Source organism: Rhinolophus ferrumequinum, chromosome 10 (assembly GCF_004115265.2).
Source record: "Rhinolophus ferrumequinum isolate MPI-CBG mRhiFer1 chromosome 10, mRhiFer1_v1.p, whole genome shotgun sequence".
Taxonomy (NCBI): domain Eukaryota; kingdom Metazoa; phylum Chordata; class Mammalia; order Chiroptera; family Rhinolophidae; genus Rhinolophus; species Rhinolophus ferrumequinum.
The window spans coordinates 22,138,449-22,155,215 of NC_046293.1; the positions used below are offsets into that span (position 1 = coordinate 22,138,449).

General features: G+C 36.2%; 1 pseudogene; it reads right to left on the minus strand.

Annotated features, from left to right (window-relative positions):
• Positions 1-16,767, minus strand: part of LOC117028740 (uncharacterized) — a 36,784-nt pseudogene that overhangs the window by 19,337 nt on the left and 680 nt on the right.

Below are 16,767 nucleotides of genomic sequence, written 5' to 3' on the forward strand. Positions count from 1 at the left end.
AAGATTCCACCAAAACACCATCAGAACTGATAAATGAAATTAGTAACAAAGCAGGATACAAAACTAATATTCAGGAAAAAAATACCTAGGAATAAATTTAACCAAGGAGGTAAAAGACCTGTACTCAGAAAATTATAAGACATTAAAGAAAGAAATTAAAGAAGATACAAATAAATTGAAGCATATGCCACTCTAATGGATAGGAAGAATTAATATAGTTAAAATGTCCCTACTGCCCAATGCAATCTATAGATTCAATGCAATCCTTATCAAAATACCAATGGCATTTTTCACAGAAATAGAACAAATAATCCTGAAATTTATATGGAACCATAAAGGATCCCGAATAGCCACAGCAATCTTGAGAAAGAAGAACAAAGCTGGAGGTATCACACTACCTGATATCAAACTATACTACAAGGCCATAGTAATCAAAACAGCATGGTACTGGCATGAAAACAGACACATAGATCAATGGAACAGAACAGAGAGCCCAGAAATAAATCCATGCCTATATGGTAACTTAATCTATGACAAAGAAAGCAAGACTATATCTTGGGGTAGAGACAGTCTATCCAATAAATGGTGCTGGGAAAACTGGACAGATACATGCAAAATAATGAAACTGGACCACCTTCTTATGCCATATACAAGAATAAACTCAAAATGAATTAAAGACTTAAATGTAAGACCTGAAACCATAAAACTAGAAGAAAACACAGGCAGTAAACTCTCAGACATTACCCTTAGTAACATTTTTACTGAGACATGTCCTCAGGCAAAGGAAACAAATTAAAAAATAAACAAATGAGACTACATCAATCTAAAAAGGTTTTACACAGAAAAGGAAACCATCAACAAAATGAAAACAGCCTACTGAATGGGAGAAGATATTTGCCAATGATACATTTGATAAGGGGTTAATATCCAAAATCTATTTTAAAAACTTATACAGCTCAACACCAAAAAAACAAACAATCCAATTAAAAAATGGACAGAGGACCTGAATAGACATTTCAGAGGACATACAGATGGCCAATAGACATATGAAAAAATGCTCAACGTCACTAACCATCAGAGAAATGAAAATTAAAACCACAATGAGCTATCACCTCACACTTGTCAGATAAACAACAACCATGTGTTGGTGAGGATGTGGAGAAAAGGGAACCCTCATGCACTGTTGTTGGCACTGCAAATCGGTGCAGCCACTATGGAAAACAGTATGGAGGTTCTTCAAAAATTAAAAATAGAGCTACCTTATGATCCAACAATCCCATTCCTGATAATTTAGCCAAAGAAATCGAAAACACTAATTCAAAAAGATATACGCACCTCTATGTGCACTGCAGCACTATTTACAACAGCCAAGATATAGAAACAACCAAAATGCCCATCAATGAATGACTGGACAAAGAAGAGGTGGTACATACATACAGGGGAATATCACTCTGCCATAAAAAAGAATAAAGTATTACCATTTGCAACAACACGGATGGACCTAGAGGGTATTTTGCTTAATGAGGTAAATCAGATTGAGAAAGACAAATACCATCTGATCTCACTTATATGTGGAATCTAAAGAACAGAATAAACAAACAAAACAGAAACAGACCCATAGCTACAGAGAACAAACTGATGGTTACTAGATGAGGGAGGAGTTGGGGGACTGGGTGAGAAAGTTGAAGGGACTGAGAAGTACAAATTGGTGGTTACAGGATAGTCAGAGGGATGTGAAAGGCAGTATGTGGAGTGTGTTCAGTGGTGTTGTGGAAACTGTGTGGTGTCAGGTGGGTGGTGGACTTGCTGGGGGGATCACTTGGTAAATTATGTAGGTGTCTAGCCACTATGTTGTATCTGAGACTAGTATAGAATAATATTGAATGTCAACTATAATTTAAAAAAAATAGTCACAGAGATGTACAGTGCAGCATGGGGAATAGTCAATAATGTTCTAAACACTATGTATGGTATCAGGTGGGTGGTAGACTTGTTGGGGTTATCACTTTGTGAGTTATGTAAATGTCTGATCACTATGTTGTTCTGCATGCCTGAAACTAATTAAAAAATAATAAAAAATAAGCCAGGCGAGAAGATGACAGCAGCTTGGTCTATGGTTACAGCAGTGGAGATAGTCAGAAATGAATTCTGTGTATTATATGAAAGTAGAAGGGATTCTTTGATGTAAAATGTGGGTGGTAAAGATATATGGTGCCAAGGAAGACATTAAAATTTTTGGCCTGTGCAACTAAAAAGACAGAGATACTATTTACTGAAGTGGGGAAAAAATATAGAGCAGATTTGAGGAATTTGAGTTCAGTTTTGCAAATGTTAAGTTTAGATATCTAGTGGACATCCAAGTGGAGATGTTGAATAGACAGATATGAGTCAGAAGTTAAGGGGAGAAGTCTGAGTTGGAGATAAAATTTGGGAATTGTCTTCATTTAGATGGCCATGAATGTAGATGAACGTTCATTTAAAACCATGAACGTAGATGAAATCACTAAGAATGAAATAGAGATAAGGACCAGGAAATGAGCCTTGGTGCTCTCCAGCATAAAAGGTAGGGGGAAGAGAAGGATTCAGTAAAGAAGCCTAAGAAAGAACAAGCAGTGAGAGAGGAAGAAAACCAGGAGAGTGTGGCATTACTGGGAAACAAAGAGGGGAAGGTATTTCCAGGAAGAGGAAGTGACCAGTTGTGTCGATGGCCCTAATGATGAACACTAAGAATTGACCACTGGAGTTAATGTGGCAATTGCTGTTGCCAGGAAGCTCAAGAGCTGCTTCTATGGAATGATGAAGATGAAAGCCTGATTGGGATAAGTTTAGAAGATAATGGGAAGAGAAAAATTAAAGAGCACACGTATGAATGTTTTCAAGGACATTTGCCATTAAGAGGAATAGGACAGTGGTTGCAGGAGTTAAGAGAAGGTATTTTTAAGATGGAAGAAATAACAGCATGTTTATATACTACTGATAATAATCCAGCAGAGAGGAAACTGATGATGTAGGAGAGATGGGGAGGTTTACAGTGAACTTAAGTAGATGAGCAGTAGATGAGTTTCTACTTAAGAAATCTTAAGTAGAAACAGGAAAAAGACTTATCTGTGATTACACAACTGATAAATGATAGAGTCTAGATTTGAACCCAAGCCCCATAGTCAGCATTCTTTCCATTACACCATGATGGAGGAGGCCTTGGTGTCACCCACTATAACATGTTTGGCAAACAGTCATCAACCTCTGCCTAATTACATTATTTCAGAGCACTCTGATTTCAGAGGCAATTCATTTCAACATATTGATTGTTTATCTAATGTGTGTCAGGCAGCAGGCTTGTAGGGTTAGGAGAAGGAAGAAAATAAAGGTAAATGACATAGTTCTTTCTCTAAGGATATTTACAATCCTGTGAAGCTTAAACAAATAACTGTGAGAAGACAAAATGAAATCAGTGTGCTACTGGACAATTCTAATGATGAAAGTATTTCCTTACATTAAGGCATACTCTACCTATAGGCAACTTCCCCCAATTTGCTTCTAAGTCTGCCCTCTCTAGAAACAGTGACTAGATTTATTCTTTAGTGAATGTGGATGAGTCATCAGTCCTTTCCCACTGGTGGAAATCTATTCCAACTGTGATCCTGGAATAAACAACAGATCACAAACCCATAAGTATACACAAGGTAAAAGAAATGAAACCACCAATGTGAACGTATTTCACGTCTTTATCGTCAAACCCACCTCCTGTAGTATGAAAGACAATTCCTACTTATGGAATTAAACTCAGTAGAGGGACAATTGTAGGGTGTAATGATATGGAGACAGTTTACATTCCAAAAATACTCAAACTTCTTCAATTCTCTTGACGTGTGTTAACTATTTCAGAAGAATGTTTTCTGAGTATAAAAACATGAGCTCTGTCCCATAGCAAAGCACATTGTGTGTGTGTGTATTTATTAGATATTTCTTCAGGTTATTGTGATACCTTGTCAATCTGTAAGTTCCACTTAGAAGTCCCATGGACTTAGAGAGAACAGAATTTGTGGTTCAAGAATCTTTTTCTATTTAATAAGTGAGAGCATTTGCATGAAAACAAAGCATTTTCTTCTACCTGGGGTGTTCTTTTAGGAAACCAAATCTCTGATGTATTGGATCTGCAGCAACTAAGTGTGATGATAACTAAAGAGTTAATATTTTGATGAAGAAAAGCATCAAGAGCAAGCAAATATAAGAAAGCCAAGATCTATTTCTCGGCCTGGAATTCCCATGTACACTCCTTTTAGCAAACTCCTACTCAGTCTTTTTTTTTCCCCCCTTTTCAGTCCTTAACAGCCTTTGCAAATGTCAACTCCTTGTCAAGTCCTCCCCACCTTATCTCCACCTCACACTCTCTCCTGCTGCATTCCCACAGCACTTGGTAGACACCTCTAATTGTGATTACTGGATTGAATTTACTATCTGTCCTCCAAAACTGAGCTTCTTGAGAAGAGGGGTTATTGTATCTTACGTTTTTGTTTCTAGTGTACCACATATTGCCTGGAACATGGAACGTAATTCAATAAATGTTGATGGAATGAATGAATGATGAATGAGGGAGAACTTTCTAATAACATGAGGAGATTAGTGAGTCACCAAGTTTTGGAGGAAACAGCTCTGCTTTGGGATCCAGGAAGCTACGTATCCCACTATGTGACTTTGGACAGTTATTTCACCTCCAGCTTAAACTTTCCCTTCTGCAAAATTCAGACCACAGCTTTTATCTTTATTGTTTGTTTGTACACTAGTGCTTATTAGGACACTTCCTGTATCCCTAAATGTAACAGAAGAAATTGACTTGTTGACCATCAATGTATTTCACATCAAATGCAGATGAAATAAATGAGGTTACAGCTCAGATGAGGAAGAGGAAGTGAAACCTTGTTTATAGACTAGCTGATCTCCCATCCATCCTTATAATGAGTAGCTTTGAGAGCACATATACCTGTTTCCTCTTTAAGGACTTTCTTACCTGTTATTCTGTTCATTCTCCAAGGTGATAAGTTTACCTGTGAGTGAATAAATTATTGTAGAAGAGCTTCTGTAAATTAAGATAGAATGGCTTCTCAATCGATTTGGACACCTTGAAATGTATGTCAAATTATCTTGGCGAGGCAGTCATCTAACAGGAGATAAGCTATAGGTAAAATTCTCTAAACCAATTTTTCTCATTATACTTTATACAAATTCTGTTTGGGGATTCCAACACACCATTCTGTCTGATTTAGGCAGTCAGGTTACAATATATATTTTTTTACCAATTAGACAAGTTGAGGCAGGGAAAGGTTTTAAGAATTATTCCTCAAAAGAAATCACTTCCAGGGTAAATATAAGGTACACTGTAAAGAAGAATGGTATGTATAAGGCTCACACACTATGAGAAACAATGGCTTTCAAAGAAGACATGTTTTCTAATCTGAGGTCTGATGATTGCTGTGTGCCTTCAGACAAGTCACTTAATACCTCAACTTCCTCAGCTATATAACGCTAAGTATGAAAAAGGGAAAGTATATGAAAATCCTTCCAGAGTTGTAAATTGCTCTGCAATGAAAGGCTTTATTACTAATGCATAATCCCTCCTCTTTCCTCATTCTATTTATATTGAAATGAAATCCTTAATATGTCTTTGGGATATGTCTTCCCTTCATCAGAATTGTTAAATCAAATGATTGAAGAGATTTTGGTAAGTAGGTAAAAGATTTAGTGATAAAACCTGCTAAAGGAATAAAGCCAAATGCCTCTGAAAAAGGTAAGGGTATGTTAAACGACAAAATCAAAGCTATAGATTTAATGTGTTTGTAAGACAGATACTGTGTCTTTATTATTTTACAGATCTGTCAGTTAAAAGACACAAGTACTACTATAATATACTCAGGAGGTTTAATATTACATTAATCAAAGCTGACAACCAGGAAAACCATTTATTGTATTTGAACCACTACTTTCAGGTGAAATCTAAAACACTCAAGTCCCAATTGTTAACACCGACATGCCAACAAAAACCTTAAGGAAATCTTTTGTAGCTAAATTACACTGTCGTTACGCATTTACTTGAGAAAACAAAATATGTATGTAACAAATGTATGTAACTAAATCCTACTGTATCATTACCATGGCTTCAATAAAATCCACTCAGTCAAAAGTTCAACAAATTATACTTATATAGCTTAATTTAAAATCTATGTTGTTATCCATCGAATTCTGATAACTACACTTTTTGATTTACTATATGTGGTTACAGCATGGCCTATTCTAACTGAATCCAAAGTTGTAGTCCCATTCCTATAGGATCCAGTTAACTTGAAAAGGAGAAAAAGTATCAGTGACTGATCACAACTTCCTTTCTAGCCACCTTCTCTGATCTTGATGAAACTGAGTGCAAAGGGCACTAGGTAAAATTGTAGATGGACAGCTTGGGCAAAAAACTACTTGAAATGACATTTCATATATGAAGTCCAGAACTACCCCCAAACTGTAGATAAATGAAATAAAGCAAACAAGCTCTGTTTCATCTAAATATAGGCAACAGAGAGTATGCTGTATTCCAGTTGGGGAAAGGCTTTACTTTCCATTGCTAAATCTAACACTTCCCCGAGCAGATCTTGTTCTGATGTCTGAATTTGATTTGAGGCAGTTGATTAAATTCTCAACATGTTTTTCTCCTCAACTGTGAAATGAGGATTATAATCCCGGCCTCCTTAGGATAGTTGTGATAAACACAGTAAGCAGTGAATACAAGCTAACAACGAAGCAAAAACAGTAATAATAGTAGCAGGAGCTGCAGCATATTTCTCCTCTGTCCTGATGCATAGGGGATCATGTATAGGTCTTAGATTAAAATCTAAGATGGTGTTTTAAGAAAGAGTGATCAACTTTAGCAAATGGTGAAGGAAGATCAAAGGCTTGAATTTGACAAGAAAGAAATTTTTGGTTACCTTGTTTTAACAGAACATTTTCAAAGCAGTAAAGCAGGGAAAAACGGCTAAGGGAAAAACAAATGAAAAATAGAGATGGTACGTATAAACCAGGGGTTTTCAACATTTTGTATCCACCAATGATTATCATAGAGTTATGATGATTTTCTAAAAGTTGGAAAGGGACTTATGTTTCTAAGTTTTAGGATTGAGAAAAAAATACTACTACTGAGAGTGTCTTGTTGCCGTGGTTCTAACTCACAAACATGAACGATGTTCCATTAGTGGTTGACAACATATAAAACTATTGAGAACATGTTATTATTATGATTTCAACAGAGCACATTGATGATGAATTAAAAATTGGTAAGTAAAGTGGGCGAGGAGGCAAGCCGTATCTCAAAGTAGATATGAAGACTGAAGGACAATGAATTTCTAGTGGTTGTGATTTTCATGCCAACTAGATTATTTTTATGCCATTGAGATCTACTGATATAAGCTTCTCATCAATGATGTAAGGGAGGAAAGAAATAAAGTGGTTGAGACAGGAAACAATATGTCAAGCAATTTCTTTCAAGATATAGAATACTGCATGTTTGAAGGCAGAGGGTAAGAGGCCAGTGAAAAAGAAAATAAGGAAGATATGGAAGGAGAAAAGCTTAACAGTAAAGTACTCACAGTTAGTATAGGATAAGATTCAATAACAATAGCACCTAACATCTATTGGAAACTATTATCATTTAAACATTTCGTTAGAATTCTATCTTACACATAGTTGCAGCTAATAATTATACTGCAATTCACATCTGATTTTTTATTGGTGTCAATATAAATTGTAAATTAAGTAGAAATGTCATTTATCCACCTTTTGGACTTAAAATTTACCTGGAATTCATGTAGCATTTCATAGCTTACAAAGGTTTTCAAATAATTCTCATAACAACATGAATCTGCAGAGTCAATTTTATAATTCTCATTTTTAGATAAGAGAAATTGAGAGGCATGAAAGTTAAATTACTTGTAAAAGAGGTTTTTTGTTTGTTTTTCTTAAGCACAGAGTTGATTATGCAGAGTCATTCTTCCCAGAGAATTCTTAGGTTTTTGGTAAATAAAGTGTTGGACTTTCTGACCAGCGCTAGTCTTCAATAAAGTGTTTTGCATGCATTCAGATGCCCTTTCTATTTCCCCAAAGACCCAGTGAGTAACCTGACGGTGCTCCACTCTTGATCTGGCCTTCCAGAGGCAACACAACATCTATGTGGTGTTATCATTTTTTCCCCTCATCCCCCAAATTTAACAACCTATTCCCCATTACTTTCAGAGTACTGTTTACTTATCTAATTAACTACTTTGCACTGAGATATTAGAACTAATAAGAGCTTAACAAATTACCCCCTCCCAGATTTGCATTTTAACTTAGGGCCTTTAAATTGTTTAATAATATGGGCATTTCTGACCCTCATAACTAAGCCAAGGAAGTTTGGTCTTTCCTGGCATTGCATCACACCAACACAGCAAATGCATTCTGTTAAGGCCCATGAAGCCTTTTTGTAGAATAACCCTGATCTCCGTTACATGTAGATCAGTATTAAAACAATACAGGAAGAAAATATTCATAATGAAACTAGTCAAAATTATAATTCTCTTAAACAGTTTAATTTTGTGACTAATGAGACTAATGATAATGTCAAAACTAGATTTTGCCTAATTCAATAAAATGTTATAGGCATAAGCAAGTAAGTCATATGTTTAAGTCATTTGTTAATATTATCATTTATTTTCAAAAAGAGATAATTTCATAAGTTTTTAATGGTTAATTTATGCAGATTTCCTTCTGAGTTCATTCCTGAGGCATTTTAGAGTTTTCATGTAAATAGACAAAAGAAAGAAAATTTTTATACTTGCTAAAAAGACCTTAATATGTCACTTTTTTTCCCTACTGACTGGCTCACCATATTTTTCTAAAGATCAGGAGCCATATATTTAGTTCAAAAAAATAAGAAATCTGTATCAAGCATCTGTTCTGCAAACAGTAGTTTCAGGACCAAGGATAAAACGAAATAGGCAAGGGCTATCTATTAGGTTGGTGCAAAAGTAATTGTGGTTTTTGCAATTATGTTATTTTTTTGCCCTTTATTAAAGTTTTATTCTAGTACTGATAGCAAAAAAAAAAAAATAAACAAAATAAGTATATTATATAGTCTATTAAAATTAAAAAAAAATTTTTTTTTTATTGGGGTGACAATTGTTAGTAAAATTACATAGATTTCAGGTGTACAATTCTGTATTACATCATCTGTAAATCCCATTGTGTGTTCACCACCCAGAGTCAGTTCTCCTTCCATCACCATATATTTGATCCCCCTTACCTTCATCTCCCACCCCCCACTCCCCTTACCCTCTGGTAACCACTAAACTATTGTCTGTGTCTATGAGTTTTTGTTTCTCATTTGTTTGTCTTGTTCTTTTGTTGTTTTTGGTTTATGTATCACATATCAGTGAAATCATATGGTTCTCTGCTTTTTCTGTCTGACTTATTTCGCTTAGCATTATCCATCAAGATCCACCCATGTTGTCACAAATGTTCCTATTTCATCTTTTCTTACCGCTGAATAGTATTCCGTTGTGTATATATACCACAACTTCTTTATCCATTCATCTATCGAAGGACATTTTGGTTGTTTCCATGTCTTGGCCACCGTAAACAAAGCTGCAATGAACATTGGAGCACACGTGTCCTTATGTATAAATGTTTTCAGATTTTTTGGGTAGATACCCAGGAGAGGGATTGCTGGGTCACATGGTAATTCTATACTTAATTTTTTGAGGAATCTCCACACTGCCTTCCATAATGGCTGCACCAGTCTGCATTCCCACCAACAGTGTATGAGGGTTCCTTTTTCTCCACAGCCTCTCCAACACTTGTTACTATTTGTCTTGTTGATGATAGCCATTCTGACTGGGGTGAGGTGATATCTCATTGTGGTTTTTATTTGCATTTCTCTGACAATTAGTGATGTTGAGCATTTTTTCATATGTCTTTTTGCCATTTGTATGTCCTCTTTGGAGAAATGTCTCTTCAGGTCCTCTGCCCATTTTTCAATTGCGTTGTTTGTTTTTTTTGTTGTTGAGTTTCATGAGTTCCTTGTATATTTTGGATATTAGCCCCTTATCGGAGGCACTGTTTGCAAAAATCTTCTCCCATTCAGTTGATTGCCTCTTTATTTTGTTGATGGTTTCTTTTGCTGTGCAGAAGCTTTTAAGTTTCATATAGTCCTATTCGTTTATTTTAGCTTTTACTTCCCTTGCCTTTGGAGTCAAATTCATAAAATGCTCTTTGAACCCAAGGTCCATAACTTTAGTACCTATATTTTCTTCTATGCAGTTTATTGTGTCAGTCAGGTCTTATGCTTAAGTCTTTGATCCATTTTGAATTAATTTTGGTACATGGTGACAGATAGCAGTCCAGTTTCATTCTTTTGCACGTGGCTATCCAATTCTCCCAGCACCATTTATTGAAGAGGCTGTCTTTTCTCCATTGTATGTTTTTTGCTTCTTTGTCAAAAATTATCTGTCCATATTTATGTGGTTTTATTTCTGGGGTCTCAATTCTATTCCATTGGTCTATGTGTCTGTTTTTCTTTTGCAATTATTTTTAATCTTTTAAACCCCAATTACTTTTGCACTAATCTAATACTATACATAAGAGTCTCCTGTGAAAATGTGGTTTTCCAGGACTTCATTAATCTCTGGTTAGCTGAAGAAAGGGAGGCTTACAGACACTACTTACAGATGGTTGAACCAATGATTGTTACCGAGAGGGACTTTGACTTGAAAGGGAGGAATCTTAAGATGGCAGAGAAAAGCATGGTGATCATCCTAGCTCTTGCAAATGAAGAACTGGTACCTCTTTTTATTGCACGTATAGATCCTGAATCTACAGTATGTGGTTTTCTTTATACTGGGGATGCCAAAAAAAATGTATACACGTACTTGTATTCATCTTTTGTTATTGGTATATATAGAGTATTATAATTTTAATACAGTATTTTCCTTTCTTAAAATGTGTATACATTTTTTTCTGGCACCCTCTGTATGATGCAGTACCTTACTGCATAGATTGCTGCTTTCTATTCAGCTTTCTTGTTTTTTACAACCCAGGAGCAACACTGCAGGATTTCAGTTTCCAAATGGTTTGGGAAGATGTAAGCTATTATGCAAACAACTATGGTTAACCACCTATACTTTTCTCATTGTACTTCAAAGAAGTGGGTTTAAAAACACGTACAGAGTATAAAATAAAACTTAGGTACCTCAATAATCTTACTTCATGAAAGATTACCAGCATCTTTTTGGCATGGTTAACTAAAGTTTTAAAAGTTAAAATTTCCACCCTTAACACTTTTCCTTTCCTCTCTTTTTGTTTTTCCAGGTGCTACCCCACCCCCTATGAGAAAATTAGACAAAATTTTATTGTTCATGTTTCTCAAGGTACTGAAATTAATTTTAACCTTTATAGTATTCATCTTCCATTACTATTACTTTAGTACAGAAGTAAAACTCAATTTAAGGGATTATAAATATGAACAAAACTCAGTTCTTGACCTCAAGGAGCTTTATAGGATGGTAATAATCCTAAGAAAAACAATAATGGTACATTTTCTCTTTACACTTTATGAAGGGTTTACACATGTAAAACGTCACTTGATCTTTAAAACATCCTTGTAAAGAAGACAGGACAGATACTATTTTCCTAATTTCTAAGAGGAGATAGAGATAAAATATGCAACAAATATATTTATCGAAAAATAAGTACATAAACTGTCATACATTGCGATTACAACTAGATACATGTTATATAGTTATATGTGTATGTATATGTGTGGTTGTCCACAATACAAGTATACATGTATGTACAAACACACACACTTCATAGCTTACCCTTGGAAAGGCATCTTAGGTTAAGAAAATATCCCACTAATCTGCCATAGTGCTTAAAAAGAAATTCCATATTCTGATGTCTAAAGGAAGTTATTAGAACATAATCTTAGAGAGAAATGTGGATCAATTTACTAAATGATAATTGTGCTCTTTTGAAAATGGAAGGTTGGGGTAACAGTCCTAGAACAAAATGGGAAAATTTTTGATGGGAGGAAAGAAAGAAAGGCCTTGACAGACCTGGGCTGAAGAACTGAGTAGGGTGGAGGTAGAGAGGATGTTCAAAGGAGAGCACGACCTCCTAACAACAAGGTTGCTGGTTCAATTCCCACACTCGATGGTGGGCTGTGCCCCCTGCAACTAAGATTGAAAATGGCAACTGGACTTGGAGCTGAGCTGCGCCCTCCACAACTAGATTGAAGGACAACGACTTGGAGCTGATGAGCCCTGGAGAAATACACTGTTCCCCAATATTCCCCAATTAAAAAAAAAAAAAAGGAGAGACAAATTGACTAGCTTCACAATTTTGCTTCTGTTAATACCAAAACCCTAGGCTGTTTCAGTTTCCAGTAAGCCTACATTGGAAATTCATATCCAAAGTGTAAATTTCTCTCACAGACCTCCAAAGAAACACTTAATGGTCCTTTAAAATTAAATCAGCTTTGGCACCATCTACTTCTCCACTTGCATTTACCTCCCCTACCTGTCACCACCCTCATTCTTTCTTAGAATTAAAAATTAAAAAGGCTAATTCTAGTCATTTCTTCTCACTTTTCTCTCTAGTTACTTACTAAAGCCACATCTTGCCATCTGCTGTCCTATTTTCAATTCTACTCTCTCAACTACTTTCTTACATATTTGCCACAAACTTGTTCTTTGGTATCCTCATTAAAATAAAAACATTCAACTACACTGTGTTGCTACGCATTAATCAAACTTTAGGTCTGAGCTCTTTATTATTTTCTTTACCTGCTTTCCCTATTCAATCCTTCACCTCCTCCTAACATCTGAATGAAGGCTATGGAAATTTCAGTGTCTAGCTTTGTGTCAGGCATATAGGTGCTTTAAAGATATTTGTTAAATGAATCTTTAATAACTTCAAAGTTATTAGATAGGAACATTCAGTCTATTCTTGGAAGTAGTTTCCTCAAAGTTAACAAGCTCATACATTCATCATTTGTCTACAATTAGGATTCCTAATCCTTCTCAGATTCATGAAATACTGAACTAGAAAATTCTAAAAATCAACACAAAGCATATAAAGCAGCTCTCAGGTTTACACAATTTGCAGAGTTTTGTCTTCCATTCATTCACACACTCTTCTCAGGATACAAGAAACAAAGCCAGTTTGTGCTGTTCCCACTTCAAAAGTTGAATATGGCCTCAGAATTGAGGTGTCATTAAAATTTTATCTTGTTTAGGAAACTGCTTATCTTAGAGAAAGGGCAAATTGCTAATTTCTCCTAATATGGGGAATGTGGGAACAAGGGAAACCCCTACACATCATTTTTACAAACCCATGTTATGCTAGGGAAATTCTAATTTTGTTAATTCGTTAAGCATTTTCAGAGTATATTTGGCCAGCACTGCACTAAGAGCTGTGGAGAGGTATACAAATGGAGCAAGTGCACAGTCCTTGCCCCCAAAGAAGTTACAATGCAAAGAGAGAACCAGGCGCGGAACTCAGAACAAAAGCTGTGACTGCATAATAATGTACCAGTGGGGGTGGGGGATGGGGCTCTGGAAGCCCAGTTGTTACTAGGAAAGCAGTTTCCAGGAGGTGAGAGTTTAAGGCAGCTCTGAAAGAGGTTGATTGTAATGATTTGCAGGAGTGAAAGTTGGAGAGCCTTCTACTTAGGAGATAAACATCTGCCCTGATTTAAAGGTGGAAAGTGCCTGACGTGTGGGAGACCATAAGGAGACTGACTTCTTAGCAGTAAAAAGGCTGATTTGGGGAAAAGACTGATTTTGAGGATGTAATAGGTAAGTTTTGAGAAGACAGTTGATGAAGGTGGGAAGGGACGGAGACTTGTTTTGTTACAGTAAAAAGTTTAGATTTGATGAAGTGGGTAAAAAACAGGAAAATTACATGATAACAATGATTTTATGACAACGTGAAAATGAGATTGCAGTAGAGAGGAAACCAGCTTAGGCATGCCATAATTTAGGCCCAGGATGTTAAGAACTGGAATAAAATGGTAGCTGAGGAAATTTTCAAAGTTGAATAAATAGTAATAATAAATATAAAGAAAAGGTTATACTACAATCTTTGTCATTACTACTCTTTAATCACACAATTAACAATAATCTCCAGAAAACTTCTCATCTACAGCTCCCCTCTTCCCACCCAGCACTTTTCCCTGGTTTGTATCTTTATATTCAAGACATTTTATTGAGGACAACCTATTTATTACCCTCCACCTATGCCTTACTCAGCTTGTTTTTGCTTTGTCTTCTTCCCATTTCATCTCCTCCTCTTCAGTTATTTAAATCATTTTAGTCCTTAAAAGACCCAGCCTAAGTGACATCTTTTCCATGAAGCCATTTATGATCTCAGGGAACTTCCCTTTTTCTGAACTTCTGTCTGGTAGTCACTTTGATCGCATGCAACTTATTTTCTTAGAATTTTTGACTATTGATGTTTAGAATTTTTGACTATTGATGTTCTTCATTCTATTTAACTCTTTAGTTTTTTTAAATTATGATCATTGTAGAAAGCTTAGAAAATAAAAATCATTTGTAATCTCGCCACTGTTAAAATGTTGATGTATTCCTTCAAGTGTTGTTCAAAGTAAATAATTTATACCTACACATTTTAAACTACATTTTTGCATCCTGCCTTTAGTTTTTAATTTTATAGTTATTTTAGAAGTTCCTGAAATCCGCACAGTTCTACTCAGAATCTTGTTAAGACCCTTGCTACTGCTAGTTCTCTTTAACTCAACTGCTATTCCCTGTATCCTTTGATTCTTCAAAAGCTCCGTTGTGGCTTTTGCTGCCTGGTGTCCACTGCTTGCCTCCCCAATGTACCTTGAAACCATTATTCAATACACCTCAACCCTCTTTCACCTTGCACATGTTTGGGTAGAGCTTTAACAAGCTTCCTACAGATTGATTGCCTTTGGGTCTGGTATCCACCCCAGTCCAATAAACTGCTGCAAAGAGGGAGAAGGGGTCATGTAGTACTGTAAGATAATTTATGAAGAAGGAAACTCTCAGAGGAATGGGAATGGCAGACACAGTTGGCTTGACCTGCATTCCTTCACTTAATATTTTTGAAACTAAGATTTTTCATGACAATGTAATAGTCTGCCCAAAGAATGTACCAGATGTACTTACCCATTCCCATAGTGCTGAAGGTTAGGCTGTGTTTTTTATAGTTCAGTGACATGAACAGCCTTCTAAATTGCCTGAATGTCAGCTAAACATTCCTTGTATTTCTAAAATAGAATTACTAGATCAGAGGTGGTAGAGACTTGATAAGAATTTGCCCAATGACCTTCCAGAAGACATTAAAATAAGAGCCTTTGTTATATTTTGCTTGCTAGAAACTACAGGAAAAACTATATTGTATGCCAGAAATACTTCATTGGAAGAAATACTTCCTCTTAAGGGATGCTCTCATTTTATGAATTTAGTGTATTTTAGAAATTAAGGTGGTGAGAAAGCTTACAAGATAGCAGTTTATGTTTTGAATGGGAGGAATGCACTAGGGACAGAACTGAATCGCAAAGAATTATTATGTACTTAAGTATAACTGAGTAAAGAGTGAAAGCAGTATTAAACTATAAAAATTCACTCCTTGTCTTTAATCTTATGTGCATAAATACATTTTATGTAGTTGAACCTTCATGTACATATTTGATGTGCTTTCAAATATGAATTGATTAGACTCTATTGCCATTTTGTTATCTACATAAGAATTCCTGAGGTTAATATGCCAGGTGTTCCTCATTTCCCTTTGGTTAGACATTTTTTTCCCTTCAAATTGTTGTTTGGATAATAGTCTATGACTATTAGTGTGCTTACTTTTTTTTCTTCAGGTCATACCCCTGAAAGATATTTCCCAAAGTGGAACTGTTAATTAAGATATAAACAATTTAATAGCTTGTCTTACATTTGCAAGATACTGTACTCCGTTGACATGTTAACTTTGCACGTGTGTCTGCTGCTTCTTCAAGCTCCCCTTAGGAAAATAATGTCTCTTCATTTTCAATATTCTACACAGAGTAGCGGAGGTAGAACTGGCTTGGAGCTCAGCGCAAAGTTCAATAAATATAAAATGTATTCATCTTGTATCTAAAGGCTCGACTTTTCTCTAGATTTTTCTCCTTCAGTCTCTTCATTTCTTTTCGGAAACTACTTCATCATCTTAAGTTGGCAATTTCAGATAAGCGATTTTGGACAGAGGTGCCTTTCCGTGTCCCTTAAATCTTATTTCTCAAAAAGCTTCGCATCCCGGGACCTTACTCGCCATACTGTTGTCTGAGGAAGACAAACTCAAAGTCAACACCACTTGAGAAGGTACCCAAGGTACCTCCTCAGGAAGGAAACGTTTTTTCTTGGAAAAATGTCTACGCCAGTTAATTTGGACAGGGTTTGAAGATAACGGAATTGGCCCGCGTTTCTGCCAGACAAGTCGACGCTGACGGAGTTGGTCTGAAAGAGTGACGACGGCTGTGGAATATTCTGCATCTTATCAGCTCGTAGGCCCCGGCGGTCACGACAGGTGCGAAGCCCGCCCGAGGAGGAAGCCTCTGCAGCCTATGCAGAGCCAGGGGCGCTAGGAAAAGTCCGTGCCTGACGCCAAGTGGAAGCCCGGCGCCGGGTCCCCGCAGCGCGCCCGCACGCGGCGCACAGGGCCCGGCTCTCCTACCCC